Consider the following 14,811-nt stretch of genomic DNA (forward strand, 5'->3'; position numbering starts at 1 on the left):
CGGTGGGGGGGGGGAATGTTTTTGGTTTTGTTTCCCCTGCCCTATCCCACCCCAGCATAAAAAAAAAAAAAAAAAAAAAAAAAAAAAAAAAACCACAAAAACTGCCTGCACTAACAGTTACAGAGCTTTAATCAGCCCCAGTCAAACCCAATGCCCTGGGCACAGGCCCATCTTTCAAATATACGTTATGCTGTTCCCCACCACAGAAGTGCAAGTAGGAAACTCTGTGTGTACAGTCTATGGCAGAAACTGTAGGTGGGAGCATGAGGCACTCTGCAGTACTCTGCACCCAGCAACAGAACTGTAGTTCAGTCTTCATCTGGAAACCACATCATAGCCTGGGGAGAAATCATCTTGTTTACGTATAGATCCAGCAAGCGATCAATGAGAGAATTGCAAAACATGGCCCATGCAAACACTGCTGTATCCTTGGAGTTGCTGATTCAGTACAGGAGACTGGGAATGAAGAAACCCTGAAAACTACAGAGACACTGGCTGATGGTCTGGGGAGCAATTTTGCAGAAAAAGCTTTGGGGGTTCTGGAAGACATTAAGCTGAATGTGAGCCTTGACAGTAAAGACCAACAGCCTCCTGGGCAGAAACAACAAGTGAGCAGCTTGTAGATCAAGGTGAGGTTTTGAACCCCTCTCCTCAGCATTCTTCAGACCTCACTACCCCAGTTTTGGTAGTGGTAACAAGAGACAATAGGCATAAGATTAAATAAGAGAGATTCAAACTTTTTCCCCATGAGGGCAATCAAGCAGTGGAAAAAGCTGTCAGAGAGGTTGTGCAGACACCATCCCTGGAAGCTTTCTAGACTGGATTGAATAAACCCTTAGCAATCTTAACTGACCACAGCTGACCATGTTGAGCAGGGAGCTGAGCTAAAGGCCTCCCGCATTATGCTAATGACACTTATGACTTGGCTTACTACAGAAGTCTCTTTCCCTGTTTCCAAATCTTCTAAGTAGCCTGCCTTACACTTACTGTGAAAGGGAAAAACAGAGAGATAATCTGCATCCGTACTTCTCAATGACGACAGCCATTCTGGCTAACAGATTGGCACAGCAGGTGTATGTCAAACTAATAACAAGGAGAACTACAGAACACTAAAGATAATCACTGAATTTATCAGAGCATTACATCACATTATTTTTTATTTCCCCTTTTTCTCCAGTCACAAACACAGCAATAGCGCTGGCTTCATTACCCAGCTCTGAAATTAAATGGGGCAAGAGAGAGACTCACTCTCATCAGTGCAAAGGGAAAAGTAAACATTTCCCTCCACCTTGAAAGCCTGCATGACCCACTTCCCTTCCAACACTCAGGTCATGATTGAAGAGAAAGGAGGGACAGATGAAGGTGGACAGCAGTAAAGACCTTTCTAGTAGCCTGCCTCTAGAGAAGTGAAGAACCCTTACCTACTGGTTTGTCCAGTTCCCATCACAGAGCATGCCCGTGTTTGCCCTGCTTGGCAAGGAATGGTAATATCCCCTCTATGCTTCAATTAGGTGTCAGCATAATCCCCTACCGTCTACATATGGCATAAACCTCGAGAAAACTTATTCAAACCCTGGTTATTTTGCCATGAACTGCACAGGCTCCTCCAGGATCCCAATCCTCAAAAGGTGGACCTTTCTCTTTCCAGTCAGAAATAGACTCATTAATATGGCCAGATTGTCTCACATATATTTTTTTTTATTTATTTTTATTTTTGGAAACAGAGAAAAAAAGTGGAATTGTTTTTGCTCTACCCTGCTCTGTAAACAAAAATTGCCATTACTCACTTTGGGGTGAACATTAGTAAATCCTCTGCTGAGCTACGGCTGCAACATAACGAACAAGCAGGGTCAGGCTGGATGCAGAATGATGATGTACCACCTAACAAGCAGTTGGCAGTGATTTTGTGCACTGAGTAAACAGGCTGAAATGGGACAATGTCATATATATATATGTATGAGTAATATATAATATATATACAATATGTATTATATATTCTGTATATTAAATATTATTTAATGTTATATGTTTATTTGTTTAGATATATTCATATATATGCACATTCTGTAAATATATATATATGAATTAATACAAATGCATATATATATACATATACATACACATAGAAAATATATTTTAGTTCATAATCATGTCTTGCACAATATTATATATTGTATGTGTGCTTTTTTATGTACAGGCACAAACACGAGTTCGGGTCTTACAGAACTATGCTGGTTCTGTTATTAACTAAGACAAAAGTTCTGCTATACCTAAGACAAAAAAGTTTTCTAAAATATTTTCAAATTGGTATTTTTGAAGTTCTAAAATATCATTTAATTTTTTTTAAGCACCCCAAACTTAATTCTATTTCTAAATAACTATTTCAGTCAGGTATCTTAAAATGTCAGTCTTGTCATTATTTTGCACATGTACAAAGATTTTGTCAGCTTTATCTTCTAAAAGACTCAGAAATCTGAGATGAGATTGGAGCTGTTGATCAGTTTTCCCATGTAGCCTTTTCTCCTATTTCTCTAATATGACTAATCAGTGAAACAAACTGAATTCTTTAAACTCACATTGTGAAGTATATCAGAAAATTTTTTCCACCACTTCATCCTTTATTCCATTTCCATTTTTTCTGCACTCCATGTATTTTTTTCCTGTACTCAGAGAAGTCCTTGGGACATGAGCAAGCGTGAGCAAGCAGAGGATACGGTGTCCTGGACACTAGAGGGCAGACTAGAAACAAACCATCAAATTTACTGCTCATCATTCAGCCACCAAAATAAAAAAAATCTAATAATTTTTATTTTCTTTTTTTTTCATTCTATAATTAATTAAGAATATTTTAACTTTAAATATCTACACCAATTATCATAATTACATAGCACTGTTTTTTCTGTCTTAAGTATTCCTTGAGAACCAAAGCAGGAAACTTCATGAAAAGAAAAATCTCATTCAGATTTCCAGGCTGAAAGACTGTTGCTTATATGCTTCCTGCAGCTGATGGAAAATAACTCATGGCAGTAACTCTACAGACATCAGGAGCCTTACTGTGGACCAAACCAAAAGGATCCTTCACACCCTCGTATGCATACTGATACTGCAAGTGCGTTTGAGTTACTGCCACCAAAACGCCCAGGAATAAGTGTTTACACAGCAAACACGAGACTTGGCACCCATCTCACTTTGTGCTTCCTCATTCCAGCCTGGAGCCACAGTTCCTCTACCTCAGCAAACATTGACATTCAGTGATGCATCCCCCTCTCCTACTACGTCATACACTTCAATTTCCTACATTTGAGAGAAAAAGATTATTTTTTTGTTACTCCCAGCTGTTAATGACTTTTAATAGAGGCAGAAGTCACATGCACACCAGAAACTATAAGCATGTTTTAGGCACATCCAAAGGTTTAGCTCCTCTGTGCTACCAGAAGCAGGCAGCCTATAAAGACTTGAGACAACCCACCCTCGTTGCAGGACAGCTTAGATGAATACTCTTTTTAAAAAGTCAACCAGGGTCTCAGAGAAAGCTCCAAATCACACCTGGGATGAATCAATCATGCTCAACTCCTTTGCACATCCTTAACATGTCTCTTCTCACCACCAGAAACGTATCAGACTGCTGTAATTCAGAAAGATGTGCCAGTACTATTTACAAACACACCTCTTGGTGCAGCACTGCTCTCTCAGCATAAATGCAAATACAGGCACCGCAGTAACTCACACACAACACTTAGTGCTATGCAGATTGCACCTAGATGTTTTGAGAAACTGTTTTCCTCTAAACGCTGAAAAAAAAAAAAAAAATCTGCTATTTTTCAAGCCAGGATTTTTTTCTTCTGGCAAACCTCAGTCCGGCGTCTCTGAAAATACATCCTGTGGATTTATGCAGGCAGAGAAAACAAAAATAACCGGTCTCTGCTGGCTGAGTGTATAGGCACAGACATACAGCTGCATTAGTGTGGCTCAAAGCCTGAACTAATATATCTCAAGGGCTCTCAGAAGGACTTACTAACTTGTGTACAGCCGCATGTATCTATGTTATATGTTCTCCAGCTCAGACTTGGCTTTCAACAGCCTGCACAAACCCAGATAACAACTTTGGTGTTTCCTGTCTCTTCTGGGCCAGCCAGGAGAGCCAAGATCCTTCTCTCAGCCATCTGGCAATTGAGGATAAAAGCAGCATCAGCATGGTAAACCTTCAGGCGGGGTGAAAGGGACACTTCAACTGACCCCGCAATGGGTATTTCTCCCTTGGTAAAACAAAAGTGACACTCACCATCCTTTGGAAATCACTCTGAGAAGCCTTCTAAGAACTGTGGTGGGCTAACCTTGGCAGGGAAAAGTCTCTGCTGCAGGCCTGAAGCCCCTCCTGCCCTCCTCCTCCTGGGGCCTGGGCCCTCTGCTGCTTCTCCCTCGCCCTGGGCCTCCTCCTCGGCCTGTGCCGGCTCTGCCCTTTCAGAAATCTGTTTTCCCCGAGGCACCGCCAGCTTGGTGCTGGGCTCAGCTGGGCCCTGCCATGGGGCCGTCTGGCACGGGGCAGCCCCCACTAGCACCTGGGCACTCAATACAATCTCATCTGTTTTTTTTTTATTATTATTTTTTTTTTTTTATTGTGAATTCTGTAGAGATCTTACTGCAACATGCTCATGTGGAGAAAGAGAATGTCTCCGAATGACCTCTCCACGAAGGGATAAAAAATCATATGCTCATGAGGATAAAACTGTGTCCCCTAGACAGGAAGTAAACACCAATTTGTGTCTTCAATGCCAATGTATTTCCTTTGTGGCCTTTTATGTCCTTTCTTAAAGCACATACAACAAACAACACCCCATCTTTGCTCATTTCCATGGCTCTTCCTCTGTGTGGACATCAGAGCTCAGACTCACGAGCAAGTTCCTCACAGCAAGGCCAAAGCCAACACAAACTCATGGTGCTCGCCAAGCTCTGAGAGTACAAATACATGCATACATGGCAAGGTTTTCTGAAATGGTTTTAGTACAAGTAAGAAATTACACGTACAGTTGTAATTCCTTGGATGGAATTTATTTACATTTCTAGGTATCTATTTTCAAAAAGAAATGAACTTAAATGGAAACAAGAACAGAAAAGGTCAGCTGAGATTATTGAGGGACAAAAGCACACAAAAAGCTTGACTTGGCATAGGAGTACAAAAGATAAGGAAGAAAATGGTTACTCAAGCTTGTAAAGGATGAATGTCAAGATAGTGGAAGAGTTAGCTAACTTAAAGCATGATACTAGTACAAGATCAGTTAGAAAATGTTCAGAAATACATTTAGGTTGGAAATTACAAGATAATTTCTATCAATCCGAGAACACTGGTTTTGCCAAGGCAAACCTGATAAGGTTTGTCATGGATTGAAGAGAGGGGAAAAAATTTTGTCTCTTGATACCACTAGACATTGTCATCTTCCTCAGATCTCAGAGGGGATTTGTTAGATTGAATTTCTGCTGCTGCAGGAAAACAGGATAAGTGCTAACAGTCATCCCTCCTACTTCTTGAGCAATCATACCATAGCATCTCTAGGTTCTACATTGGGAGTGGGAACGTTAGTACTATTATATATAACCACCAAATGAGTCTGATGGTGATGCTAAAAAAAAAACAAAAACAAAAACAAACAAACAAAAAAAAGTGATGTTGGAATGGGCATCAGCAAACTTGAGGGCAATTCTTGCTTTTACCCAAGGCATAATTTTTTAGCTGTCACTAGCGGATAGTTTTGGCACTTAATTCACATTTATTTAAATGGGAGCACGGCAAGCAAATATCTTGAAAATAAAATGCCCCCAGATTTTTTATTTTTTTTAATACCTATATCTCTAGTAAATAAATAAGGCACAGAAAATCTATGCTGCTGTTCTGTGGCCTTTCTCCAGACTCAGATGGTTGTGAGCTCCATGGGTCATCGAAAATACCTTACTCTTAGTGTGTGCATGCAGAGCACGTCAACCTTATGTGGACTTCTGTTGTTATTGTAACATAAATAACAATAGGAGCTGAGAATGCATAAGTAATTCACATGTCCCAGCAAGTATGAATCCTCTGCCCTCTTTAATAAAAAAAGACTCTGCAAAAATGTCTCTAAATCTGTCTCTAAAAATATAGAAGAAAAAAAATAAATAACCCAGTACATTCATTTGTCCTAATTTTGTAACACTCAAGCAGATTTTGCCCATCTATTAATTTTACATACATTACACACTCAGACTAGGTACTAACTGCACGTTTATACTTATCTAGAAGAAAGGAGGTCAGTGCTAGAAGTGTCCTGGATGGCAAACTGCTTCACTTTCAACTCAATCAAATAATGAAAGAATTAAAAGTAGTAATGAACCTACAATAAAGAATGGAAATGTTAGGTTATCAGGCCCATTTATATAAATGGTTCTTAAATTCCTATTTATTTAACATGCTAAGTTTTCCTTACTGAATAATGTATAGTCTATTGAACATTTTAACACAGAGCTGAATGTTATGTATTAAATATTAAGCATGTAGCAAGGAAAATAGTTGTGTTCCTTACAGGCATACAACGCTGGGCTGCTGGCTCAGTAGTTCAGAGGAAAAAAGGATGGCATGGTCCCCAAGCAGGGAACCCCAGTAGAAAACAAGGATGGAGGGAAGCAAAAGGAAGCTGTTTGTGACTAGTGGGCTTTTTCTATAAATTTAGTGAAACTACATTGATGCACGTCATAAAAATAAGACATACCTAAAAGATCATCTCTCCTACTCTGCAGAATATTTTTCATGGAACAGTCCCTTTGGCAGCAAAAGGAGTTGTAAAAGACTTATAAATCACATCAGTCACACTGATTGCATAATGCTAGAGTGTGTTGAAGTATTTCTCATTCCTTTGATTATTTATTTAACCTTCTCTGTGGTAAAAAAAAAAAAAAAAAAAAAAAAGTCTTTTGTGGACTATTATTCTTTGAAAGGCAGAATTTCACCAAGCTGAAAGGATTTTGATAAGACAAACTAAAGGGAATTGATCCAATTATTTTGGTACAAAAAAATTGTTTGACTAATATTCACCTCCTCTAACCCCAAAAGCAAGCAGGCATTCAGAAGCTGTTCAAGAACACAGTGTACTTTGAAAGTTTAACTACACAAAAGAGTCAAAGAAACTGGGTGGCATATGAAGTCCTATAAACCAAGGAAGTCTTACTTAAGTGAGCAGATGTAAATGTAGACGGCTGAATATCAAACTCATATCAGCCTCCCCCATTTCAAAACTTTTCATAATGTTTGATCCTTTAAATGTTTTAATCAGTTTTTAAATGCTTAACTGGGTGCACAGAGAAACTGGTGTGGCCTAGTTGAACAAATTTGATCAGCTGCTTTAAATACCCTTGTCATCTAAACTGGAGGATCATAGCCTTGTCATCTAAGCTGGAAGATCATAGAACCATAGAATCATAGAAGAGTTTGGCTTGCAAGGGACTTTAAAGAACATCTAGTTAAAACCCCCCTGCCATGGGCCTCTGCCTCTCTGGCCACCCACTAAATCAGGTTGCCCAGGGTCCTATCCTACCTTGTCTTGAACACTTCCAGGGGTGATGAGGCATCCACAGCTTCTCTGGGAAACCTGTGCCAGTGCCTCACCACCCTCTAAATGACAAATTTCTTAACGTCTATCTTCAATCTCCCCCCTTTTAGTTTAAAACCATTGCCCTTTGTCCTATCATTATCTGCCCAAGTAAAAAATTGTTCTCTGTCTTTTCTGTAAGTTCCCTTTACATATTAAAAGGCTGCAATGAGGCTGCAATAGATCCACATCCTTCTTGTGCTGGGGGCCCCAGACCCGGATGCAGCACTCCAGGTGGGGCCTCACGAAGGCAGAGCAAAGGGGGACAATCACCTCCCTCCCCTGCTGCCCACCCATCTGGTGATGCAGCCCATGATGCAGTTGGCCTTCTGGGCTGCAGGTGCGCACTGCTGGGTCATGTCAAGCTTTTTGTCTACCAGAACCCCCAAGTCCTTCTCCGCAGAGCTACTCTCCATCAGTTCTTTTCCCAGTCTGTACTCCCATCTGAGTACCCAGTGTGTACCTGAGTCTCTACCCAGGTGCAGCACCTTGCACTTAGACTTGTTGAACCTCATTTTGTTCTCATGGGCACATTTTTCAAGCGTGTCCAGGTCCCTTTGCATGTCATCCCTTCCTTCTATTGCATGGCATCCTTTCCTTCTATCAACTGCACTACTCAGCTTGGTGTTGTCTGCAAAGTTGCTGAGGGTGTACTCCATCCCACTTTCTATGTCATCGATAAAAGACGTTAAATAGCACTGGTCCTAAGACAGATCCCAGAGGGACACCACTCATCACGAGCCTCTACCTGGACATGGAACCATTGACCAACACTCTCTGTCTGTGACCTTCAAGCCAATTCCTTATCCACTGAATGGTCCACTCATCAAATCCATATCTCTCCAATTTGGAGATCAGGATGTTATGTCAAGCTAGACTTAGAACTAAACACAGGCTAACCAGGAGAACCTTAACAGCTGTACTAAACAATGCAAGGATATCTTCTGGCCTTAACTTTCTCAAGCTAGAATTGCACTATTTGCTCAGTATGAGTGAAGTGTTCTCTGCAGTTATGTTGACGGTGAACAGGGAATGTGTCTGGAGAATATGATAAGTAGGGATTCTCCTCATACTTTTCCATGAAGTAGCTGTTTTTCCTTCATAAACTTAATTATGATTCACTGTAGCTATGATTTTTATTGAATTATTTAGATAGATTTAGATGTTAGAAAAGGCTGAAATAACACTGCCACCATTCCCTTTATGAGTCCATTAAAAAGGGAACCTACACCTTGCTATTGAGCAAAGACTCATCAAGGACTTTTTCTTCAACATTATATTTTCATAAAGTTGAAATTAAACAATACAGTATCAGAGAAATGCATTGTCCATCCAGAAATACAACATATCTTATGGCTTGCCTCTACTTTCCTAGAAAAATGTTATAGGTGTACTTGTACATAGTTCAACCTGTAACTATGTTGTAATAAATGTTGTGTGAACAGGAAAACAAAAAACTTTCTCTCTAAAAAACACAAACATCAACCAAGCACGGTGCTTAGAGCTGTTCTTTACCGCCCCACAGAATCCAGACAATACCAAGCTGACAAGGTGCCAGCTAGGTTAATTGGAAATCTGAGCTCTCAGAGTGATCATTGATATTTTCATAAAGACAAAACCCAAAGAATTAGAAGTGGTTCAGCAAGATTAATGATAGTAAACTAGAAACACACACACACACACACAAAAAAAAAAAAAAAAAAAAAACTGCTTAGATTAGGTTACCAGGATATGAACTGTAGTTTTTTTGTTTTGTTTTGTTTTGTTTTTCCCTGACTGAGAGAGCCACAGATATTTACAGGTCACTTGAAAATTTTGCTTTGGTACAGACATATGCTTGTGTTACACAGATCTGTTCTGAACAAAGCTCCTATATTTGCAAACCGTTGTAACAAAAAAATAAATAAATAAAAAATTAAGGATAGAACCAAGAAGTTGTGATGGAAAGAACGTTGCAGCAGTGACAACATTTTGCTAAGCAGAAGAAACTTGAGACCAGCTTGCAGTACTCTCTAAATGTATCGGGGGTGAATATGCACTGGATAAAAAGCTCTAAAATACTCAGTGGAAAAAAAACTTTGAATTCATGCTGACTTCATTTTTCTGTAACATTTTATGAACAGGAACATTTTCTTGACAGCAAATATATTCCTATAGAATACACTTAGACAAGTCTTTAATTTCAAGTGCATATCTAATTCACATCATTTGCTGAATCATATTTGAACTCCTAGCTGAAAGCATAAGATGCTTTTGCCTGATATCCCAAATTACCATCCTGGATTGGAGAAGAAGTCCATTTGTTACAGTATGTTATATCTCCCTGGTATTACAGGTTCCAAAGAATGACACAGTACAGGGGAAAAAATTGATCCACCTCACTCGATCTCTATCAGCCTTCCAGGTGCCAAAGCACAGGATTTATGATCCACTCCAAAAGATATACCACCGGCACCGAGTCTCTTGTTATCCATGTACAAACATCTAATCCCTTTCTAATTCTCTTTCACTGTCGCTCTCAGGAGTTTGTACAGCTTAATCACAAATTGTGTGGGAAATAACAGCTCTCTTGGTTGAGTTTGAACTTCTCACTACCTAGTTTCATTGATTGTTCTTTTGTCCAAATGTTCAAATATGGGGAAAGCTCTTGATCTAGTTCCTCTAGACTATTAAATATTTTGTTTGTTTTATATTATTAAACTTCACAGCCTTTCTTCAGAGACCTCTTCCAGTACTCAAAGAGTCATCATCTTCCTTTGCATTCATTTGAGGTCTGAAATACCATTTTGGAGATAAGGCATCAGTTCTGCACATACTATCTCAAGTAGAAATGCACTTTATTCTCAGTAACTTCCAGCACAATCTTTATATATCCTAATGTGTTTTCTGCTTTGCTTTTTAAAACCTCAGTTGACAAAACCACACTATTTGTTCATTTGTTTTTGTTTTGTTCAATGAAATTATTTCAAAGCAGTTAAAAGTATAAAACTAGTCACGTCTTTTTGTCCAAATAATGATGACCATCCAGCTTTGGACCAAATGATTGTTTGAGATCTCTTGAAAGAAAATAAAATTGATTTTTTTATACAGTTGTAAAATAGAAGTTTCTTTCCAACATTATCAACAGCAACTGTGATTGCAGTTCTTCGTGCTATGACAGTTGACTTCTGTGTTTTCTAGATTGATGATAATTTACTGAAGTGTCTTCAGGACCAGGTCCTCACCAGGTGAAAGTTGATTTAAAAGGAATTTTAAAATACCTATAGTTTCATCTTATGTGTTTCTCCCTTAAAGAAGAAAATAAGATTCCTTCATGAAAATAGCTGTAGCAAGGGTTTTGAGCAGCAGGTCAAGTTTCTGAAGTGGACATAAAAGGCAACTTTACAGCAGCTGTTTAAAATTCAGCCTTCTTTCTTTTTCTCTCTCTCTCTTTTTTTTTTTTTTTATTAGCTCATTGAGTTCTATTTCTGCTTTTGCACAAACTCTCTGCCACTTCTTATGCTTTCAGAACCACATGATATGTCTTTTGAAACATCTTCACTCTTCTATATGAAAGCCTGAACTAGGCAAAAGAGAGAATCAATAAATCTGCCAGTTACCAATGTATTGCCGAACATGAGTAATGGAAACCAATGGAAAAAAATGAGTGATTTTTTCCCTCTTTTCTAATTTCTTTCACTTAGGATTTTATTTGGGACAATGCCTTCAGACAACACTATGTTTAATTTGACAGCAATTTTTGGAACTGAAAGAAGACTGGGTTTCTCAGGTGTACAGGGCAGCTAAAACTCTCCCACCAGCTGCAGACAGAATTTATGGTTGTGTGGCCCTCCAAAATCTGGCTCTGAAATAGTGTACAAAGTGAAGAGCTTCATTTTTGCTAGCTGCTTAGTGGCATTGCTCCTGAGGAAAGAGCAACAGACTTGGAGAGTTAACAAGGCTTAGCAAGCTTGGCAGACCCCATGATATGAATGGCCTAGACAGATGCCTGTGGAAAGAAAGGGAAGAAGCAAAGGCTGACTGCCAGTGGCACAGCACATAATAAGTCTTGATTTCTATTTTTTTTCCTGTCTGTATAGTTCTAAATTGTTTTTGTTTTGTTTAAGTATAAAGTTCCTGAAATAGCAATAGCTATTTGTAGTGTGAATAGCATGAATGGGATGGAGTGCCTTCTAGAGATGTGAGGGGGCTCATTTGTGGAAAAGAAAGGAAAAAATGAGGAACTACACAAAGCTGAACCTCAAAATGTAGTATATTTAGTATTTAGATTATCTATTTTGCAATGCTGCATTAATGTCGTGGTATCTCCTGCTAGGTTGTACCAATATTGGGATATGGAGTTTCCTCTGTGTCTTAAAACTATCTTTGAAAAATTTGGGAAAAACATATTAAGTGGTTAAGTCTGTCCCAAAAATCTGTCAGAGATATGTAACACACCACAGTAGTTACTATAGTTACTGAAGTTGTGAGCCCAAGCATGATCTGGTCCAAAATAAGGCAGAAAGATTGCAAACGTCAAAAAAAAAAAAGAGGCCATAATTCCTTCCTTCCTCCCTTCCTCCCTTCCTTCCGCTAAACAGTTTGCTCTGTTGCAATCTAATGGAAGAGTCCTACCTGACCTGGACTTTTGGGGCATGCCAAAAATCTCTGCAGCAGGGCACTAGCAGTAAGAATTCGTACCACATGCTCAGCAGCACTTACCCACTCGGGAAAAGAAAAACCCTCCAACGAGGATGCAAGCTCACTAGAAGTGAATATGAAGAGATAGCAGAGGTAATGATATTTTTTTATGTAACCCAGCAAAGTCAAACAGTAATTACTGAAGTACTGCTATGTAACTAGATAGAAACATACATTTCCCATCACCAAAAAGAACCAAGAGAAAATATTTTTTATTTGAAACAAAATGAAAATTTAATCTCTTCTCATCAACCCAAAATGGCAAATATATCCCTATTGCAAAATATGGCCTGTGAGCCAGGCTGTCCCTGGAAAGCTACATAGTACTACTACAATCCTAAGCCTTCAGGCACCACAAAAGAACAAAACTGATAATCAGTATCATCTTGCTAAAAAAAATAAAATAAAAATAAAAATAAAAATAAAAATAATAAAAAATTTCACCTCCTTGTTGGATAGGTAACTACATAACCAAACACTCATGCAAATGTACAAAATTCACATTTAAAGCCAAGGTCTCAGTGAGTTGCTAATATGGCATATGGCACTATTAGGATGCTCAGAAATGAGAAACAATAAATTAACAGAGACAACTAGAAGTCTTTGGTTCTCAAATCTCATTGGGAATATAAAACATCAGTAGAAAGTGAGATGAGGGGGAGGGCACAGAAAACTCCCTAAGAGACCTTCAAAGACAACATATTTCATCGGCAGATATGAAAATAAAGACACCACAATGAACACAAGGAGGTATCCAAAGTGGAAGCCAGCAAAAACCGCAGGATATTGTCTTGAGCAAACCACAGCAACCACATACCAAGTGAATTAAAGCCATAAATAATCTTCCATATACAAGCAGGTACAAGAAAAGCATTTAAGAGAAGGTGGAGAAGAGGGCTCAGGATATTCTGAAGTTAGTAAGATAGAAGTTCAAGCCACCTTCAAGCCACAAAAAGATAAAGAAACAAAAGAAATTTACTTTTGTCTGTTTTTGCCAATATCTCAGATAGATTCTCTATGTGATAGATTCTCTGCTTATATCACAGCAGAGTCTGAAGCAATGAGCATCATTCTTCATGCTCTCAGTGTTCCCATCAGTAAAGTAATGATCAGTAGCCCTGCCTTCCTTTTGTAACAGAGCTGAACTAATGTTATTGGCTTCTTAGGTTACTTTGGTTATTAATTTGCACCTCTACTTCAGTAAGTGCATTCAATCTCTATCTACATTTTAGTAATCTTTTGTAGAGAGAAAATGCACATAAATACAAATGTTTTTGAGACAACACAAGCCTACAGCAGTGATGTTTCAGAGGTGTGTGGCAGAGAAGGCTGCCAGGGATGAAACAAAGACAAAAATCAAGAGATTTTAAATAGAAGTTTCAAAACTTCCATAAAGATTTAGTGGAGAATATTAATATATATATATATATATATTATTTTTTTTCATTCCCCTTAGAAATCCTAGCTTCATTCTAAGATGAAAACTTTCGGATATAAAATTAGAATTTAATCCTTTTACAGCAATGTCACAATATCTTCCACAAACTGACTTTTTTGCCCATTCTGACTTAAAAAATATCCACAACTGTTTCTGGTTTCAACAGTCTTTTCAGAAAGATCGACACATCTGCCCTGTGAAGACCTCAATGTGAACAAGTGCAAGGATTTTAATCTTTCTTACAATAGATAAGAAAAGCTTCCATTTTCTGGGACCTTGGGCTGAGAGCACAAGCAAGTCTACCAAAAAGTTATTGAGGGTTATGTGGGAAAGGACCATCTGCTGCAGAGCATCTTTGGTACATTCAGTCTCCCAAATACACTAGTATCAATGCAAACACAATTTGATGAGAGGGGAGACGTGTTAGTCCTCCCAGAGTTCACGAGCTTGAGCAGAGTTCATAAACGTTCAGTGGCATAGAAATGGAAACCTGTGAACGCTTTCATGAAAACGTTTGTAACCCAGAGGACTGATTTTGCAAATACCTGGTATGTGATGCCTGCAGAGCCACCACTAGCTTCTTTGCTGGGACTTATCTTTGCTGAGCTAATTTACTGCACATACACAACTGAGTGCCTTTGTCCCATGACATCTTTCTGCATTCTTCACAAGTCAGTAGAGGTTTTCCTCACACCACTATCAATACAACACAACACTAGTCAGAGATAAGAAAAACAAAGTGATTGTAAACACACTCCCATTACAAAAACATGGTTGTCCTGATCATCTCTGAGACAAAAGCTTGCTCGTTCAGAGTAGTGACTGAGCATTTAACACTGCCAACTGCAGAGAAAACTGTTCAGTACAGATCAGTCTCTGGCCATAGCTAAATTGCAAAATGGGCCTTGTTCTGGCATGACTATGCCAGTGGCAGCTTTGAATACAATCCGAGAGAGTTTGTGCCAGCCAGTGTACACGGGCTGTAATAAAAGACCTCTTACACCATTCTTGAGTTGCACTCTCAGTTCTTGGCTCAGTCTTTAGGGACTTAATACAGCATTAATGTCTTGCCTGCAAATG

At 38.9% G+C, this 14,811-nt stretch overlaps 1 protein-coding gene across 3 annotated transcripts in view; it reads right to left on the minus strand.

The window, feature by feature from the left end:
* The window catches only part of FAM135B (family with sequence similarity 135 member B), a 262,573-nt gene that overhangs the window by 215,070 nt on the left and 32,692 nt on the right, over window positions 1-14,811 (minus strand). The window contains exon 1 of one of the 3 annotated variants that reach the window (XM_080578513.1): window positions 2,577-6,244. The exons of the other annotated variants lie outside the window; for them this stretch is intronic. The gene's annotated coding sequence lies outside the window, so the exon portion shown is untranslated. Of the gene's footprint in view, window positions 1-2,576; window positions 6,245-14,811 lie in introns of those variants that run through there. 3 annotated transcript variants of the gene reach the window in all.

This window comes from Anser brachyrhynchus, assembly GCF_964034855.1.
Source record: "Anser brachyrhynchus genome assembly, chromosome: 2".
Classification (NCBI taxonomy): Eukaryota; Metazoa; Chordata; class Aves; order Anseriformes; family Anatidae; genus Anser; species Anser brachyrhynchus.